This window comes from Callospermophilus lateralis, chromosome 18 (assembly GCF_048772815.1).
Source record: "Callospermophilus lateralis isolate mCalLat2 chromosome 18, mCalLat2.hap1, whole genome shotgun sequence".
Lineage (NCBI taxonomy): Eukaryota > Metazoa > Chordata > Mammalia > Rodentia > Sciuridae > Callospermophilus > Callospermophilus lateralis.
Window position 1 is genome coordinate 7,022,098 of NC_135322.1, and position 10,034 is coordinate 7,032,131.

The 10,034-nt window shown below is 43.0% G+C and overlaps 1 long non-coding RNA gene across 1 annotated transcript; it reads left to right on the plus strand.

Annotated features, from left to right (window-relative positions):
• The first annotated feature begins 1,819 nt into the window (after positions 1 to 1,819).
• On the plus strand, positions 1,820 to 5,224 carry LOC143384498 (uncharacterized). The gene is made up of 3 exons (XR_013089345.1): positions 1,820 to 1,882; positions 3,621 to 3,677; positions 4,780 to 5,224. It is a non-coding gene; the product is annotated as an uncharacterized LOC143384498 (long non-coding RNA).
• Positions 5,225 to 10,034: the final 4,810 nt, after the last annotated feature.

Consider the following 10,034-nt stretch of genomic DNA (forward strand, 5'->3'; position numbering starts at 1 on the left):
GGTCCCAGAAGAGACCTGCCCCCTTCCCTGCTCAGTGTCCTTCCATAGCTTCCCAGCGCTCTGGGGATATTGCCTGGTTGGATGTGGCAACAAAGGCCCTGCATGGCCAGGGCAGTTGTTTCAACTTCTCAAATCACTTGATTTTCTAGCAACTCTGAACCATATACTACTCCTCAAACTGGACTGGCTGTTCCCATCTTTGGTCTTTGCCTGGGACACCCTTCTTGCCTTCCTGTCTCTGCTCCCCTGGCTGAATGAGGTGCTGTGTCTGGCTCCCAGATGGCCCCAGCAGCTGACATTCTTGCAATTTTATCCTGTATTTGGACCACTGTCCTTTCATAACAGTTTGACCCTGTCTCTCTCCTGCTCCTAGCCTTTGATGGATCCCTAGTGCCTCCAGATTAAGCCCCAGCCTTTCAGGCTGGAAAAACACAGAGGTGTCTGAAGCTCCTTGCCTCTTTTTTGACACTTTTTCTTTCACTAGCCCACCTCAGGTCCCTTGCCCTCCATGGGCCTTGGGAGCTCAGCATTGTCCTCTGAACCTGCTGCTCTCCAGGTTCCAGCTCAGTATGACCTCTGGTCCCCTGAGGCCCAGACCCACCCCACCCTTCTCCTTGTTCAAGTCCAACTCTGCCTCACAGGCCCCTGAGGAGCCTTTAGAGGTCCCTGAGAGCTAGGGACTCTTTCCCCTGTGCCTGAAAGTGCTGTCCCTCCTCTATTTATAACCAGATTGACCTATCCATTAGTCTGAACTCCAGGACACTTTCAGGAGAAAAAGGGACATCATTAGCAGTTAAACCACACCCCGAGCCCCTGGGGCTGAAGGGGACACCCCGGGCCAAGGCCAAAGATGGGAGGAGGGTGCTGTGTCCGCCCCTGAGCTGCTCGGCCCTTCTCTCCTCACCAAGTGCTCCCAAGACCCTGCTCTCCCTGCTCCAGACACGATCCGGCACTGCACACTTCTCCGAAGCTTTTAGAAGGTTCTAGAAAATGAGGGGTCTTTACAGAGAGACCTCTCCAGGAATCCTGGAGGGGGCAGAAGGGGCCAGGGCCATGTCCCTGTAAGTGTGCCAACAGGCTCTGGAGCTCCACAGGGCCCTGGGACAAGCTCCCGAGGGAGCAGGGGGGCCATGTCCTCCATACACTGGAAGCCTGGGACCTGGGTGGAGGGCAGCAGGAGGTCCCGGGAGGCATTCTGGGGAGGAAAGTCTGGGCTGGAATTCATGGGGTCTCTGATTGGATGTTTTTTTTTGGAGGGCTCTGGATTTCTGGGAAGTCCCTGCATTTCTGACTGGATTTCTGGGTCTTGGGAGGGAATTTGCAGGATTTCACAGTCTGCCAGAATTTCTAGAAGATTCTGACAGGATTTCAGGGGTCACCAGCAATATTTCCTAGGGGGTTCCTTTTAGCACTTGAGGGAGTTTGGTCAGGTTTTCAAGAGGTCTTTTAACAGAATTCGGAAGGTACTGGTACTGGGGAACCTGTCCTATGTTTTGGGGAGCCTTGCCAGGATTTCAGGCACACTATGAAAGGGTTACTCTGGATAACCTTGCTGCACGCAGGGCGTACCTGGAGTCGTGTCCCAGTCTCGGGACACGGCTGGAGGCCACGAACGACGAACGGCAGTTGCGCGTGGTGGGGGAGAAGCGCGCGTGCAGCTTTCCCGCCAGAAACTCAAAGGGGCGGGGCGGTTCCGAGAAGGGCGGTGTCTAAGCCCCGCCCCGTCCGGACTCCTCCCGGGACGCAGGCGCACACCGCGGCCGGCGCCGGCTCTCTCCAGTTACCTGTAAAGCTGTGGGCGCGCATGCGTAAGGGTGTCCAGGGCCTGTGGTACTTGAGCGGCGCGCGACTGCTGCGGGGTCTGTGGCGGGTGGCGCGAAGGGTAGGTGGCTGTGTGGCTTGCTCTGCTGTGTCCCTTTCTGCCTTGAGCATTGGTGAAATAGGGCCGAGTAGCGGAGAGTTGGACTGAAGGATTCTGTGTCCATCCCCCATTTCTTATCAGCCAACAAGCCGGGCTCTTTTTGCCCTGTATTCCGTGCCTGGTTGCCCTGCACCGTCACAATGATGTCTAGCCTCACCTTAACCCAGTCCATTCCTGGGCCCTTTTATGACTCCAGTCACGCTGTATTAATAGGTCCTGAAGGCTTCTTTCTTAAACCATTTATTCCTTTTTTGGGGGGGGCGGGGGAGTAAAAAAAAAAAACCTTAGATTTTATGGGTAGACAGATATCCCATCGAAGGACTGGGTACGTGATTCAATGGTGGACTGCATGAAGCCCTGGGTTCTATCTCCACCACTGCGCGCGCACAAACACACACACACACACACACACACACACACACACACACACAGTCCCATCCATTCTGCCCCTTTGCTAGGTTAGACTCCGAGAAAGAATCCTCTTGTTCATCCAACCATCAGACCAGCTGTCACTTCTTCAGAAAGCCCTTTTCCTGCTGCACTGTCCACTTACTCTGCGGTAGCGGTCCTCCTGACATGTTTCATCTATTTGGGTATCTACCATCCCAGATCCTCCTCCCCTAGTTCTGTTCTGTGCATGAGGAGACTAGGAACTACAACAGGCCTGGCCTATTGTAGGCGCTTAAAAAGTTTTGTTGGAATGAATGAATGAGTGAAATTCAGGCCTCTTAACTACCAGGCAGTGAAAGTGATGATAAGGCAGTGGGCCTGAAGTCAGATATTCTTGGGTTTGAATTTTGGCTCCATCTCTTACTAGCTGTGACCTTGACACAATGGTTTACCCTTTCTGAGTTTTCTTACCAGAAATGAAAATCATGATGACTTGTTAAGATGCTAATCAAAGGCTTATAGATCATCTTGTTAATTTGTAGTCACTATTTTGAATATCAGATGGTGCTTTGTTAAAGGCCTGGAAAGGAATCTCTTTGGGCAGATGGTGCGTCCAGTGGTTAAAAAGGTGAGATGATGAATCAGGCAAACCTAGTGCCATTGCTGTGTGACCTTGATGGGTGACATTACCTTTCTGAACCTCAATTTCTCTAAATTGGGACAAATATCCACCTCATGAGGTCTTGCGTGAGTTCAATAAGAATACATGTCATGTGGTTTCTCAATATTTACTGCAAGTATATGGAACCCCTTAGCTTTCTCTTCTTCTTCTTCTTTTAGTTATTGATGGACCTTTATTTTATTCACTTATTTATATGCGGTGCTGAGAATCGAACCCAGTGCCTCACCCATGCAATGCAAGCATTCTAGCACTGAGCCACAACCCCAGCCCCTTTATTATTATTCTATCATTCATTCTGTTTATTCTTTCAGTTTTTCTTCTCCTTTTCTTTCCCTTTTGAGATCAGGCTTATTTTGTAAAATCTGGAAAAAAATGTTTTTAGAATAGTTGTAACATACATAAAGTGATAAATCTTAAGTTATGGCTCAATGGGATTTTTATAGAATAGTATATTAATGAAATACTACCTGTGCATGTAAACACACACATTTGCATACACACACACACACACACACACACACACACACACACACACACAGTATTGTCCATAGCCCAGAAGCTTTCCTCACACCTTCTCCAAAGGTAACCACTTTTTTTTTTCTTTTTTTGTGTTGGGGATCAACCCAGGGACTGGTGCATGAAGACAAGCACTCTACCAACTGAGCTATATTCCCAGCCCCAAAGGTAACCAGTTTTTATTATGGCTTCTTTTGCTCAACATTGTGAATTCATTATGTAGCATGGTAAATCATTCTTTCCATTGTTGTATAATATTCCAAGGTATGACTATGCCACTACTTAACCATTTTACTCATGATGGATGTTAGGTTGTTTTTGATTTTCTGGCCATTATGAATACTTTGCTATGAATTATTTATTTAGATCTTTAAAATTTATCTCGGGAATGTCTCATAGTTTTCTGTTTAGACTAAGCACATTTTTTGTTAATTTAATCCTAGGCATTTTATCTTGTATGCTATTGTTCCTTTTAACATTTTTTGATAAGTTATTTTTGTTCCTAAAGTTTAGGGATATAATTGATTTTTTGGTACATTGAGGCCATATACAACAATCTTGATAAATTTACTAATTCTAATAATTTATTTGTAAATTATTTTGGATTTTCCATATATATGTAATCATGTCCCCCATGAAAATTGCTATTTTCTCTTTTTTCTTCTTTCTATTTCTTTTTCAATATTGGGTATTATACCCAGAAACATTTAATCACTAAGCTACCTCTTCAACCCTTTATATATATATATATATATATATATATATATATACACACACACACTCACACACACACACACACACACACATATATATATATATATATATATATATTTTTTTTTTTTTTTTTAAATTTCCATATGGGATATCTCTAAGTTGCCCAGGTTGACGTTGAACTAGCAAACTTCCTGCCTTGGTCTCCTGAGTAGTTGGGATATGGGCATGTGTTATGTACCTGACTTGGATAATATTTTTGTTTATGGTTTATACTTAATAATTGGGTGATACTTTTTAGTTGTAGATGGACACAATATCTTTATTTATTTATTTTTATGTGGTGCTGAGGACTGAACTCAGTACCTCACATATGTAAGGCAGGCGCTCTACCACTGAGCTACAGCCCCAGCCCTGGATGATATTTTTGATGAGTAAATAAGTTCATATTACTTCCTTAATTATTACACTTAGATTATTTGCCCCTGCAAGTAGACAACATAAACACTCAATATCAACCAAAAGCTCCACATGATTTTTTATGATCTTTTTTCCACAGATAACTGTGCTCTGTCAGCCCTGGCCTCCTTACTTTTGCGCAAGCCAAATCATTTCAGACCTCAGGGCCTTTGTGTTTACTGTTTCTTCAGTCTGAAAGTCTTTTCCTCCAGAATTCCCCGAGATAGAATTCACCCCATTCCTTCGTTTCAGTCTCTGCTCATATGTCAGAGTGTCCTTCTTTGACCATTCTTTCTGTAAAAATCTCGCCCTTGAATTTCCTTTTTGCCTCACACTATGTTATCATGTACAGCATTCATCCTCACTCAGTATGTATTATTATTATTATTATTCATCCTCAGTCTGTCTCCTCTACTGAATCCACTGAAGCTGGATGTTGCTGTGTTCACAGCTTAAACTTCAGTGCCTGAAACAGTGTTGGGAGTTCAATAAATATTTGTTGAGTAAATGAATGTTGGCTAGGGTTGTGGCTCAGTAGTAGAGCACTTGCCTGGCATGTGTGAAGCACTGGGTTTGATCCTTAACACCACATAAAAATGAAACAAATAAAATAAAGATATGCTGTTCATCTACAACTACAAAAAATAATTAAAAAGGGCTGGGGATGTAGCTCAGTGGTAAAGCACCCCTGGATTCAATCCCCAATACCAAAATAATAATAAAAATAATAAAAGTAGGGGTTGGGGTGGTGGCTCAGTGGTAGAGGTTTGCCTAGCATGTGTGATGCCCTGGGTTCAATCCACAGCACCACATATAAATAAATTTAATAAAGGTATTGTGTCCAACTACAACTAAAAAATAAAAATAAAAAATAATAAAAGTTTAAAAAATTCTGTTATGAACACCTTCTTTTAAAAACAACAACAACAACAACACCCCCCCGCCAAAAAAAAAAAAAATAGGATGACACGAGGAAACACCAGCCCTGGATAACCAAGTAGATGTTGGGGCTCTCACTTGAAGCCACTGGGAGGAAGATGCTGAGATCAGTCTTTGTGACTGGGCCATCCTGTGGGGTTTTCTTGGAGGAATTAAAGTCCAAGAGAGATGAGTATTCTGTTCTTTATCCTTTACTGCTTTCTTCCTCTAGTTGGTCTAAGTTAGGCCTTTAAGGATCCTGAGCACTAAAAGGACTGAGGTTGCCCTATTCCTGTGTCCCTGCCACAAGAGAACATAATAATATAAGGTGGATACTAGTTGCTAATGAAGTCCTAAATGCAAAGGGTAAAACCCAAAGTTAATAAAAGAAAATGTAGGGCAGTTGCTATGTTTTGAGATCAAATCCAGAGTCTCATGCTTGGTAGGCAAATTCTTTGCCACTGAGCCACATCCCCATCCCTGTGGATGAATCTTGAAGATGGTGCTGGGAGAAAAAAAAAAGCCCCATCAAATGAGATATGTAATACCTCTGATGTAGATTAAATATACACACATAATAAGGCATCAACACAATATGCAAGAGTATTTATTGTTACAAATTTTATAGTGCCCACCCCCTAAAATTCATATGTTTAAAGCCCTAGACTCAGCATGTAACTGTATTTAGAAATAAGGTTTTTAAAGAAATAATTAAAATAAAATGAGTTTCCTAGGGTAGACCCTAATACAATCTAACTGGTGTCCCTCTAAGAGGAAAAAATTCGGCACAGGCATGTATATACATATAAAAGAGACCACAAGAGGAGAGAGTGAGAACACAGCCAAGTAGAGATACCTCAGAAGCAACCAAATGTCCTTGATCTTGGTCTTCTAGGTCCACAACAGAATATAATTTTTTAGGACACCTAGTCCACGGGTTTGCTCTGGCAGCCCTAGCAAACAAATACACTTATCAAAGACACATCAACAGAATATCTATTTGTTAATGGCACAGAGGTGAATGGGGAAAGTGAACGTTTCATCAAGTTCTGATGTTCCCCATGAGGACCATATTGATATGTTTTTTGGAATTACCAAATATATAATTTCAAAAAAAGGTCACTTTTATTTATACATGTGCATTCCTGGGTTCCTGAGTATGCCCATCTGTTTGTGGGGTGATCCAACCCTGAAACGGGGTTTCAATAGAGAAAGCTGTGTCCGGGTCCCCTGTGGGACTCAGTACTGAGAGACCCAGATCTGCCTTCTAGATGGTAGGCCATGGTGGGGGAGTCTCACAGGATATAGCAGATGTTCTGGGGAAGGACAAAGTGGGCAGGCCTCCAGAGATAGGGTCCCATGACTTTCAGGTTTGACTGAGGCATCAGGCATAGCAGAGATGGGGTCTGAGTTAGGTATTATTTTCCATGGCTCCAACAAAATACCCATGGGTATTTAATAACGATATACCCAAGTATGGGTATTTAATAAAGAAAATTTTGTTTAACTCATAGTTTTGGAGGCTAAAAGTCCAAATTGCATGGCTATGGTTCTGGTAAGGGCCCCTTTCACTGCAGCACATCATGGTCAGAATATGTTTAAAGAGGGCCACATCACATGGTGAGAAGGAAGCCAGGGAGTAGAGAGAGGCCAGCCTCACTCTTTCACAACAGCCCAATCTTGCAGAACTAAGAGGGTCCATGTGAACTACTAAATCTCTTTCAAGGGCAGTGGCCCAAACGACCTGATCATCTTCCATTAGGTCCCATCTCTCAAAGGCCCACCACCTCTTTATTGTCGCGAGCCATCCGTGGGCGGTATGTGTGAACTATGCACATTTGAGTGTATGAGTGGACTGGCCTGATATTACTGCCTGAATGGGCTGTGTGACATATGTGTGCTTTTTCTCTTGCTCTGCCTGTGATCCCACACAGCACTTGAGATGGGTGTGGCTTTCTAAGATGTCAATCAATCTGCTGACCACAAGACATCACCAAGCATCACCTGTCAAAACCCAATCCCTTGCCTTATTTGGGAGGAAGTTTCTACCAAATGGCTTTTTCCCATAAAGAAGGGAGTTTCAGTTTGTGCTTGGTTTCTTGCCTCTTGCCTCCCTAGCTCCCTTTGCCCTCCAGCGTGGGAGCAGAGGTCTCATGGCCATCCTGACCCCCAAAAAGGTATTTCTGTGTTTGTGTGGTTTTTTTACTTGCCAGCCCAGCCAGCTGGTGACACTTTATGCAGCCGCATTGGGAACCAGTATGAACTCTTGGGGGACAAATCATATCCAAACAGACAGGGATACAGAGAGAAACAAGAAGCCACAGATGGAATTGGTATGTAAAATGAAAGTCAGGGAATGAGAGGAAAGAGATGAACGATAACGCAGTCAGTACCTGAGGTAGGCAGAATAATGGTCCTCCAAAGGTGACTGCCCTCTAAGTCCTGAAAGCCTGGGAATATGCTGTCCAGGTCCAATTCCAAGAACCCTGAAAACATAGAACTGTCTCTTGCTGGAAGAGGAAGAGAAGGCATACTAGAGACAGGATAGGAGGGGAAGTGAGAGGGATTCCAAGTATGAGATTGGATTGCCGGGTCTGAGATGTTGGTAAACCTGACAGAACTGGAGAAAGGCTTCTTCTCAGGTGACACCCAGCTACCAGTGAAGACACACGCAGGTCTCAGTCCCAGAAGCCCAAGTGTGGAGAGTTATTCCATGGTCTATCAAACAGTAGTTTTCAGGCTGAGCTTGGTGGCACACAGCTGTAATCCCAGCAGTGCAGGAGGATCACGAGTTCAAGACCAGCCTCAATAACTTAGCGAAGCCCTAAGCAACTCAGTGAGATCCTGTCTTTAAATAAAAATATAAAAAAGGGCTGAGGATGTGGCTGAGTGGTTAAGCAGTCTTGGGTTTAATCCTCAGTAGAAACGATAACAACAACAAAGAAAAAAACAACAGTTTTCAGGCTGTGCTTAACACAGAGTTACTCCATTTTATAAAGCAGTAATGTGCCATGAGTTACTCCACTTTGAGTAACTCCACAGGTGCCAAGGTAGCATGACTCTACATCTTGTTTATTCAAGTAAACAAACAATACTTGATAACTTGTGTCAACTTACCAAATTAAATCAGGAGCACATGTTAAAAAAAAACAGACAATAGCTTGTCAACCTAATAAAATATAACCATCTCATTTAAGATCCATAAAATAAAGTGTATCCCAAGAATAGACACAGTGGCACCTGACCCTGTCACCTGTTTACTTGTCTTGAATCTTATACAGGAAAATTGCAACATGGATGAACCTCTAGCTCTCTGACCCTGGGTTTCAGCTCAAGAGAGGTTTATGCTACTGGTGACAGTAATGCATGACTCCTCACTTCAAACACTTCAGGCTAACATTGTAGTAACTGCCATCCATTTGAATTCTTTCCTTTTCATCTCTGCTGAATTGTTTGGTTAAAACCCTTGTATGTCATTCCTTATAGATATAGAAAAAGCAATCATGAAATTCATTTGGAAAAAAAAGAGACCCCCAAATAGCCAAAGCAATCCTTAACAAGAAGAGTGAAGGAGGGGGCATCACAATACCAGGCCTTAAACTATACTACAAAGCTCTAGTAACAAAATGGCATGGTATTGGCACCAAAATAGACATGTAAGCCAGTGGTACAGAATAGAAGACAGAGTCAAACCCACATAAACACAATTATCTCATCTTGGACAAAGGTGCCAAAAACACACATTGGAGAACAAATAGCCTCTTCAACAAATGGTGCTGGGAAAACTGGAAAGCCATATGTAGCAAAATGAAACTGAACCCCTATCTTTTTAAATAAATTAAAAAAAATTTTAGATGTTGGGTGGGCCTTTATTTTGTTCACTTATTTATATGTGGTGCTGAGAATCGAACCCAGTGCCTCGCACATGCCAGGCAAGTGCTCTACCACTGAGCCACAACCCCAGATCCTAAACTCCTATCTTTCATCATGCATAAAACTCAACTCAAAGTGGATCAAGGACCTAGGGATTAGACCAGAGACCTTATGCCTAATAGAAAAAAAAGTAGGCCCAAATCTTCATCATGTTGGATTAAGCCCCAACTTCCTTACCAAGACCTCTAAAGGACAAGAAATAAAATCAAGAATCAATAAATGGGATGGATTTAAACTAAGAAGCTTCTTCTCAGTAAAAGAAACAATCAATGAGGTGAACAGAGAGCCTACATTTTGGGAGCAAATTTTTGCCACATGCACATCAGATTGATCACTAATCTCTAGGATATATATAAGAACTCAAAAAACTTAACAGGAAAAAAAAAACAATAAACAACCCAATCAATAAATGAGCTAAGGAGCTAAACAGACACTTCACAGAAGAAGATATACAATTGATCAACTCAATATATGAAAAAATGTTCAATATCTCTAGTAATTAGA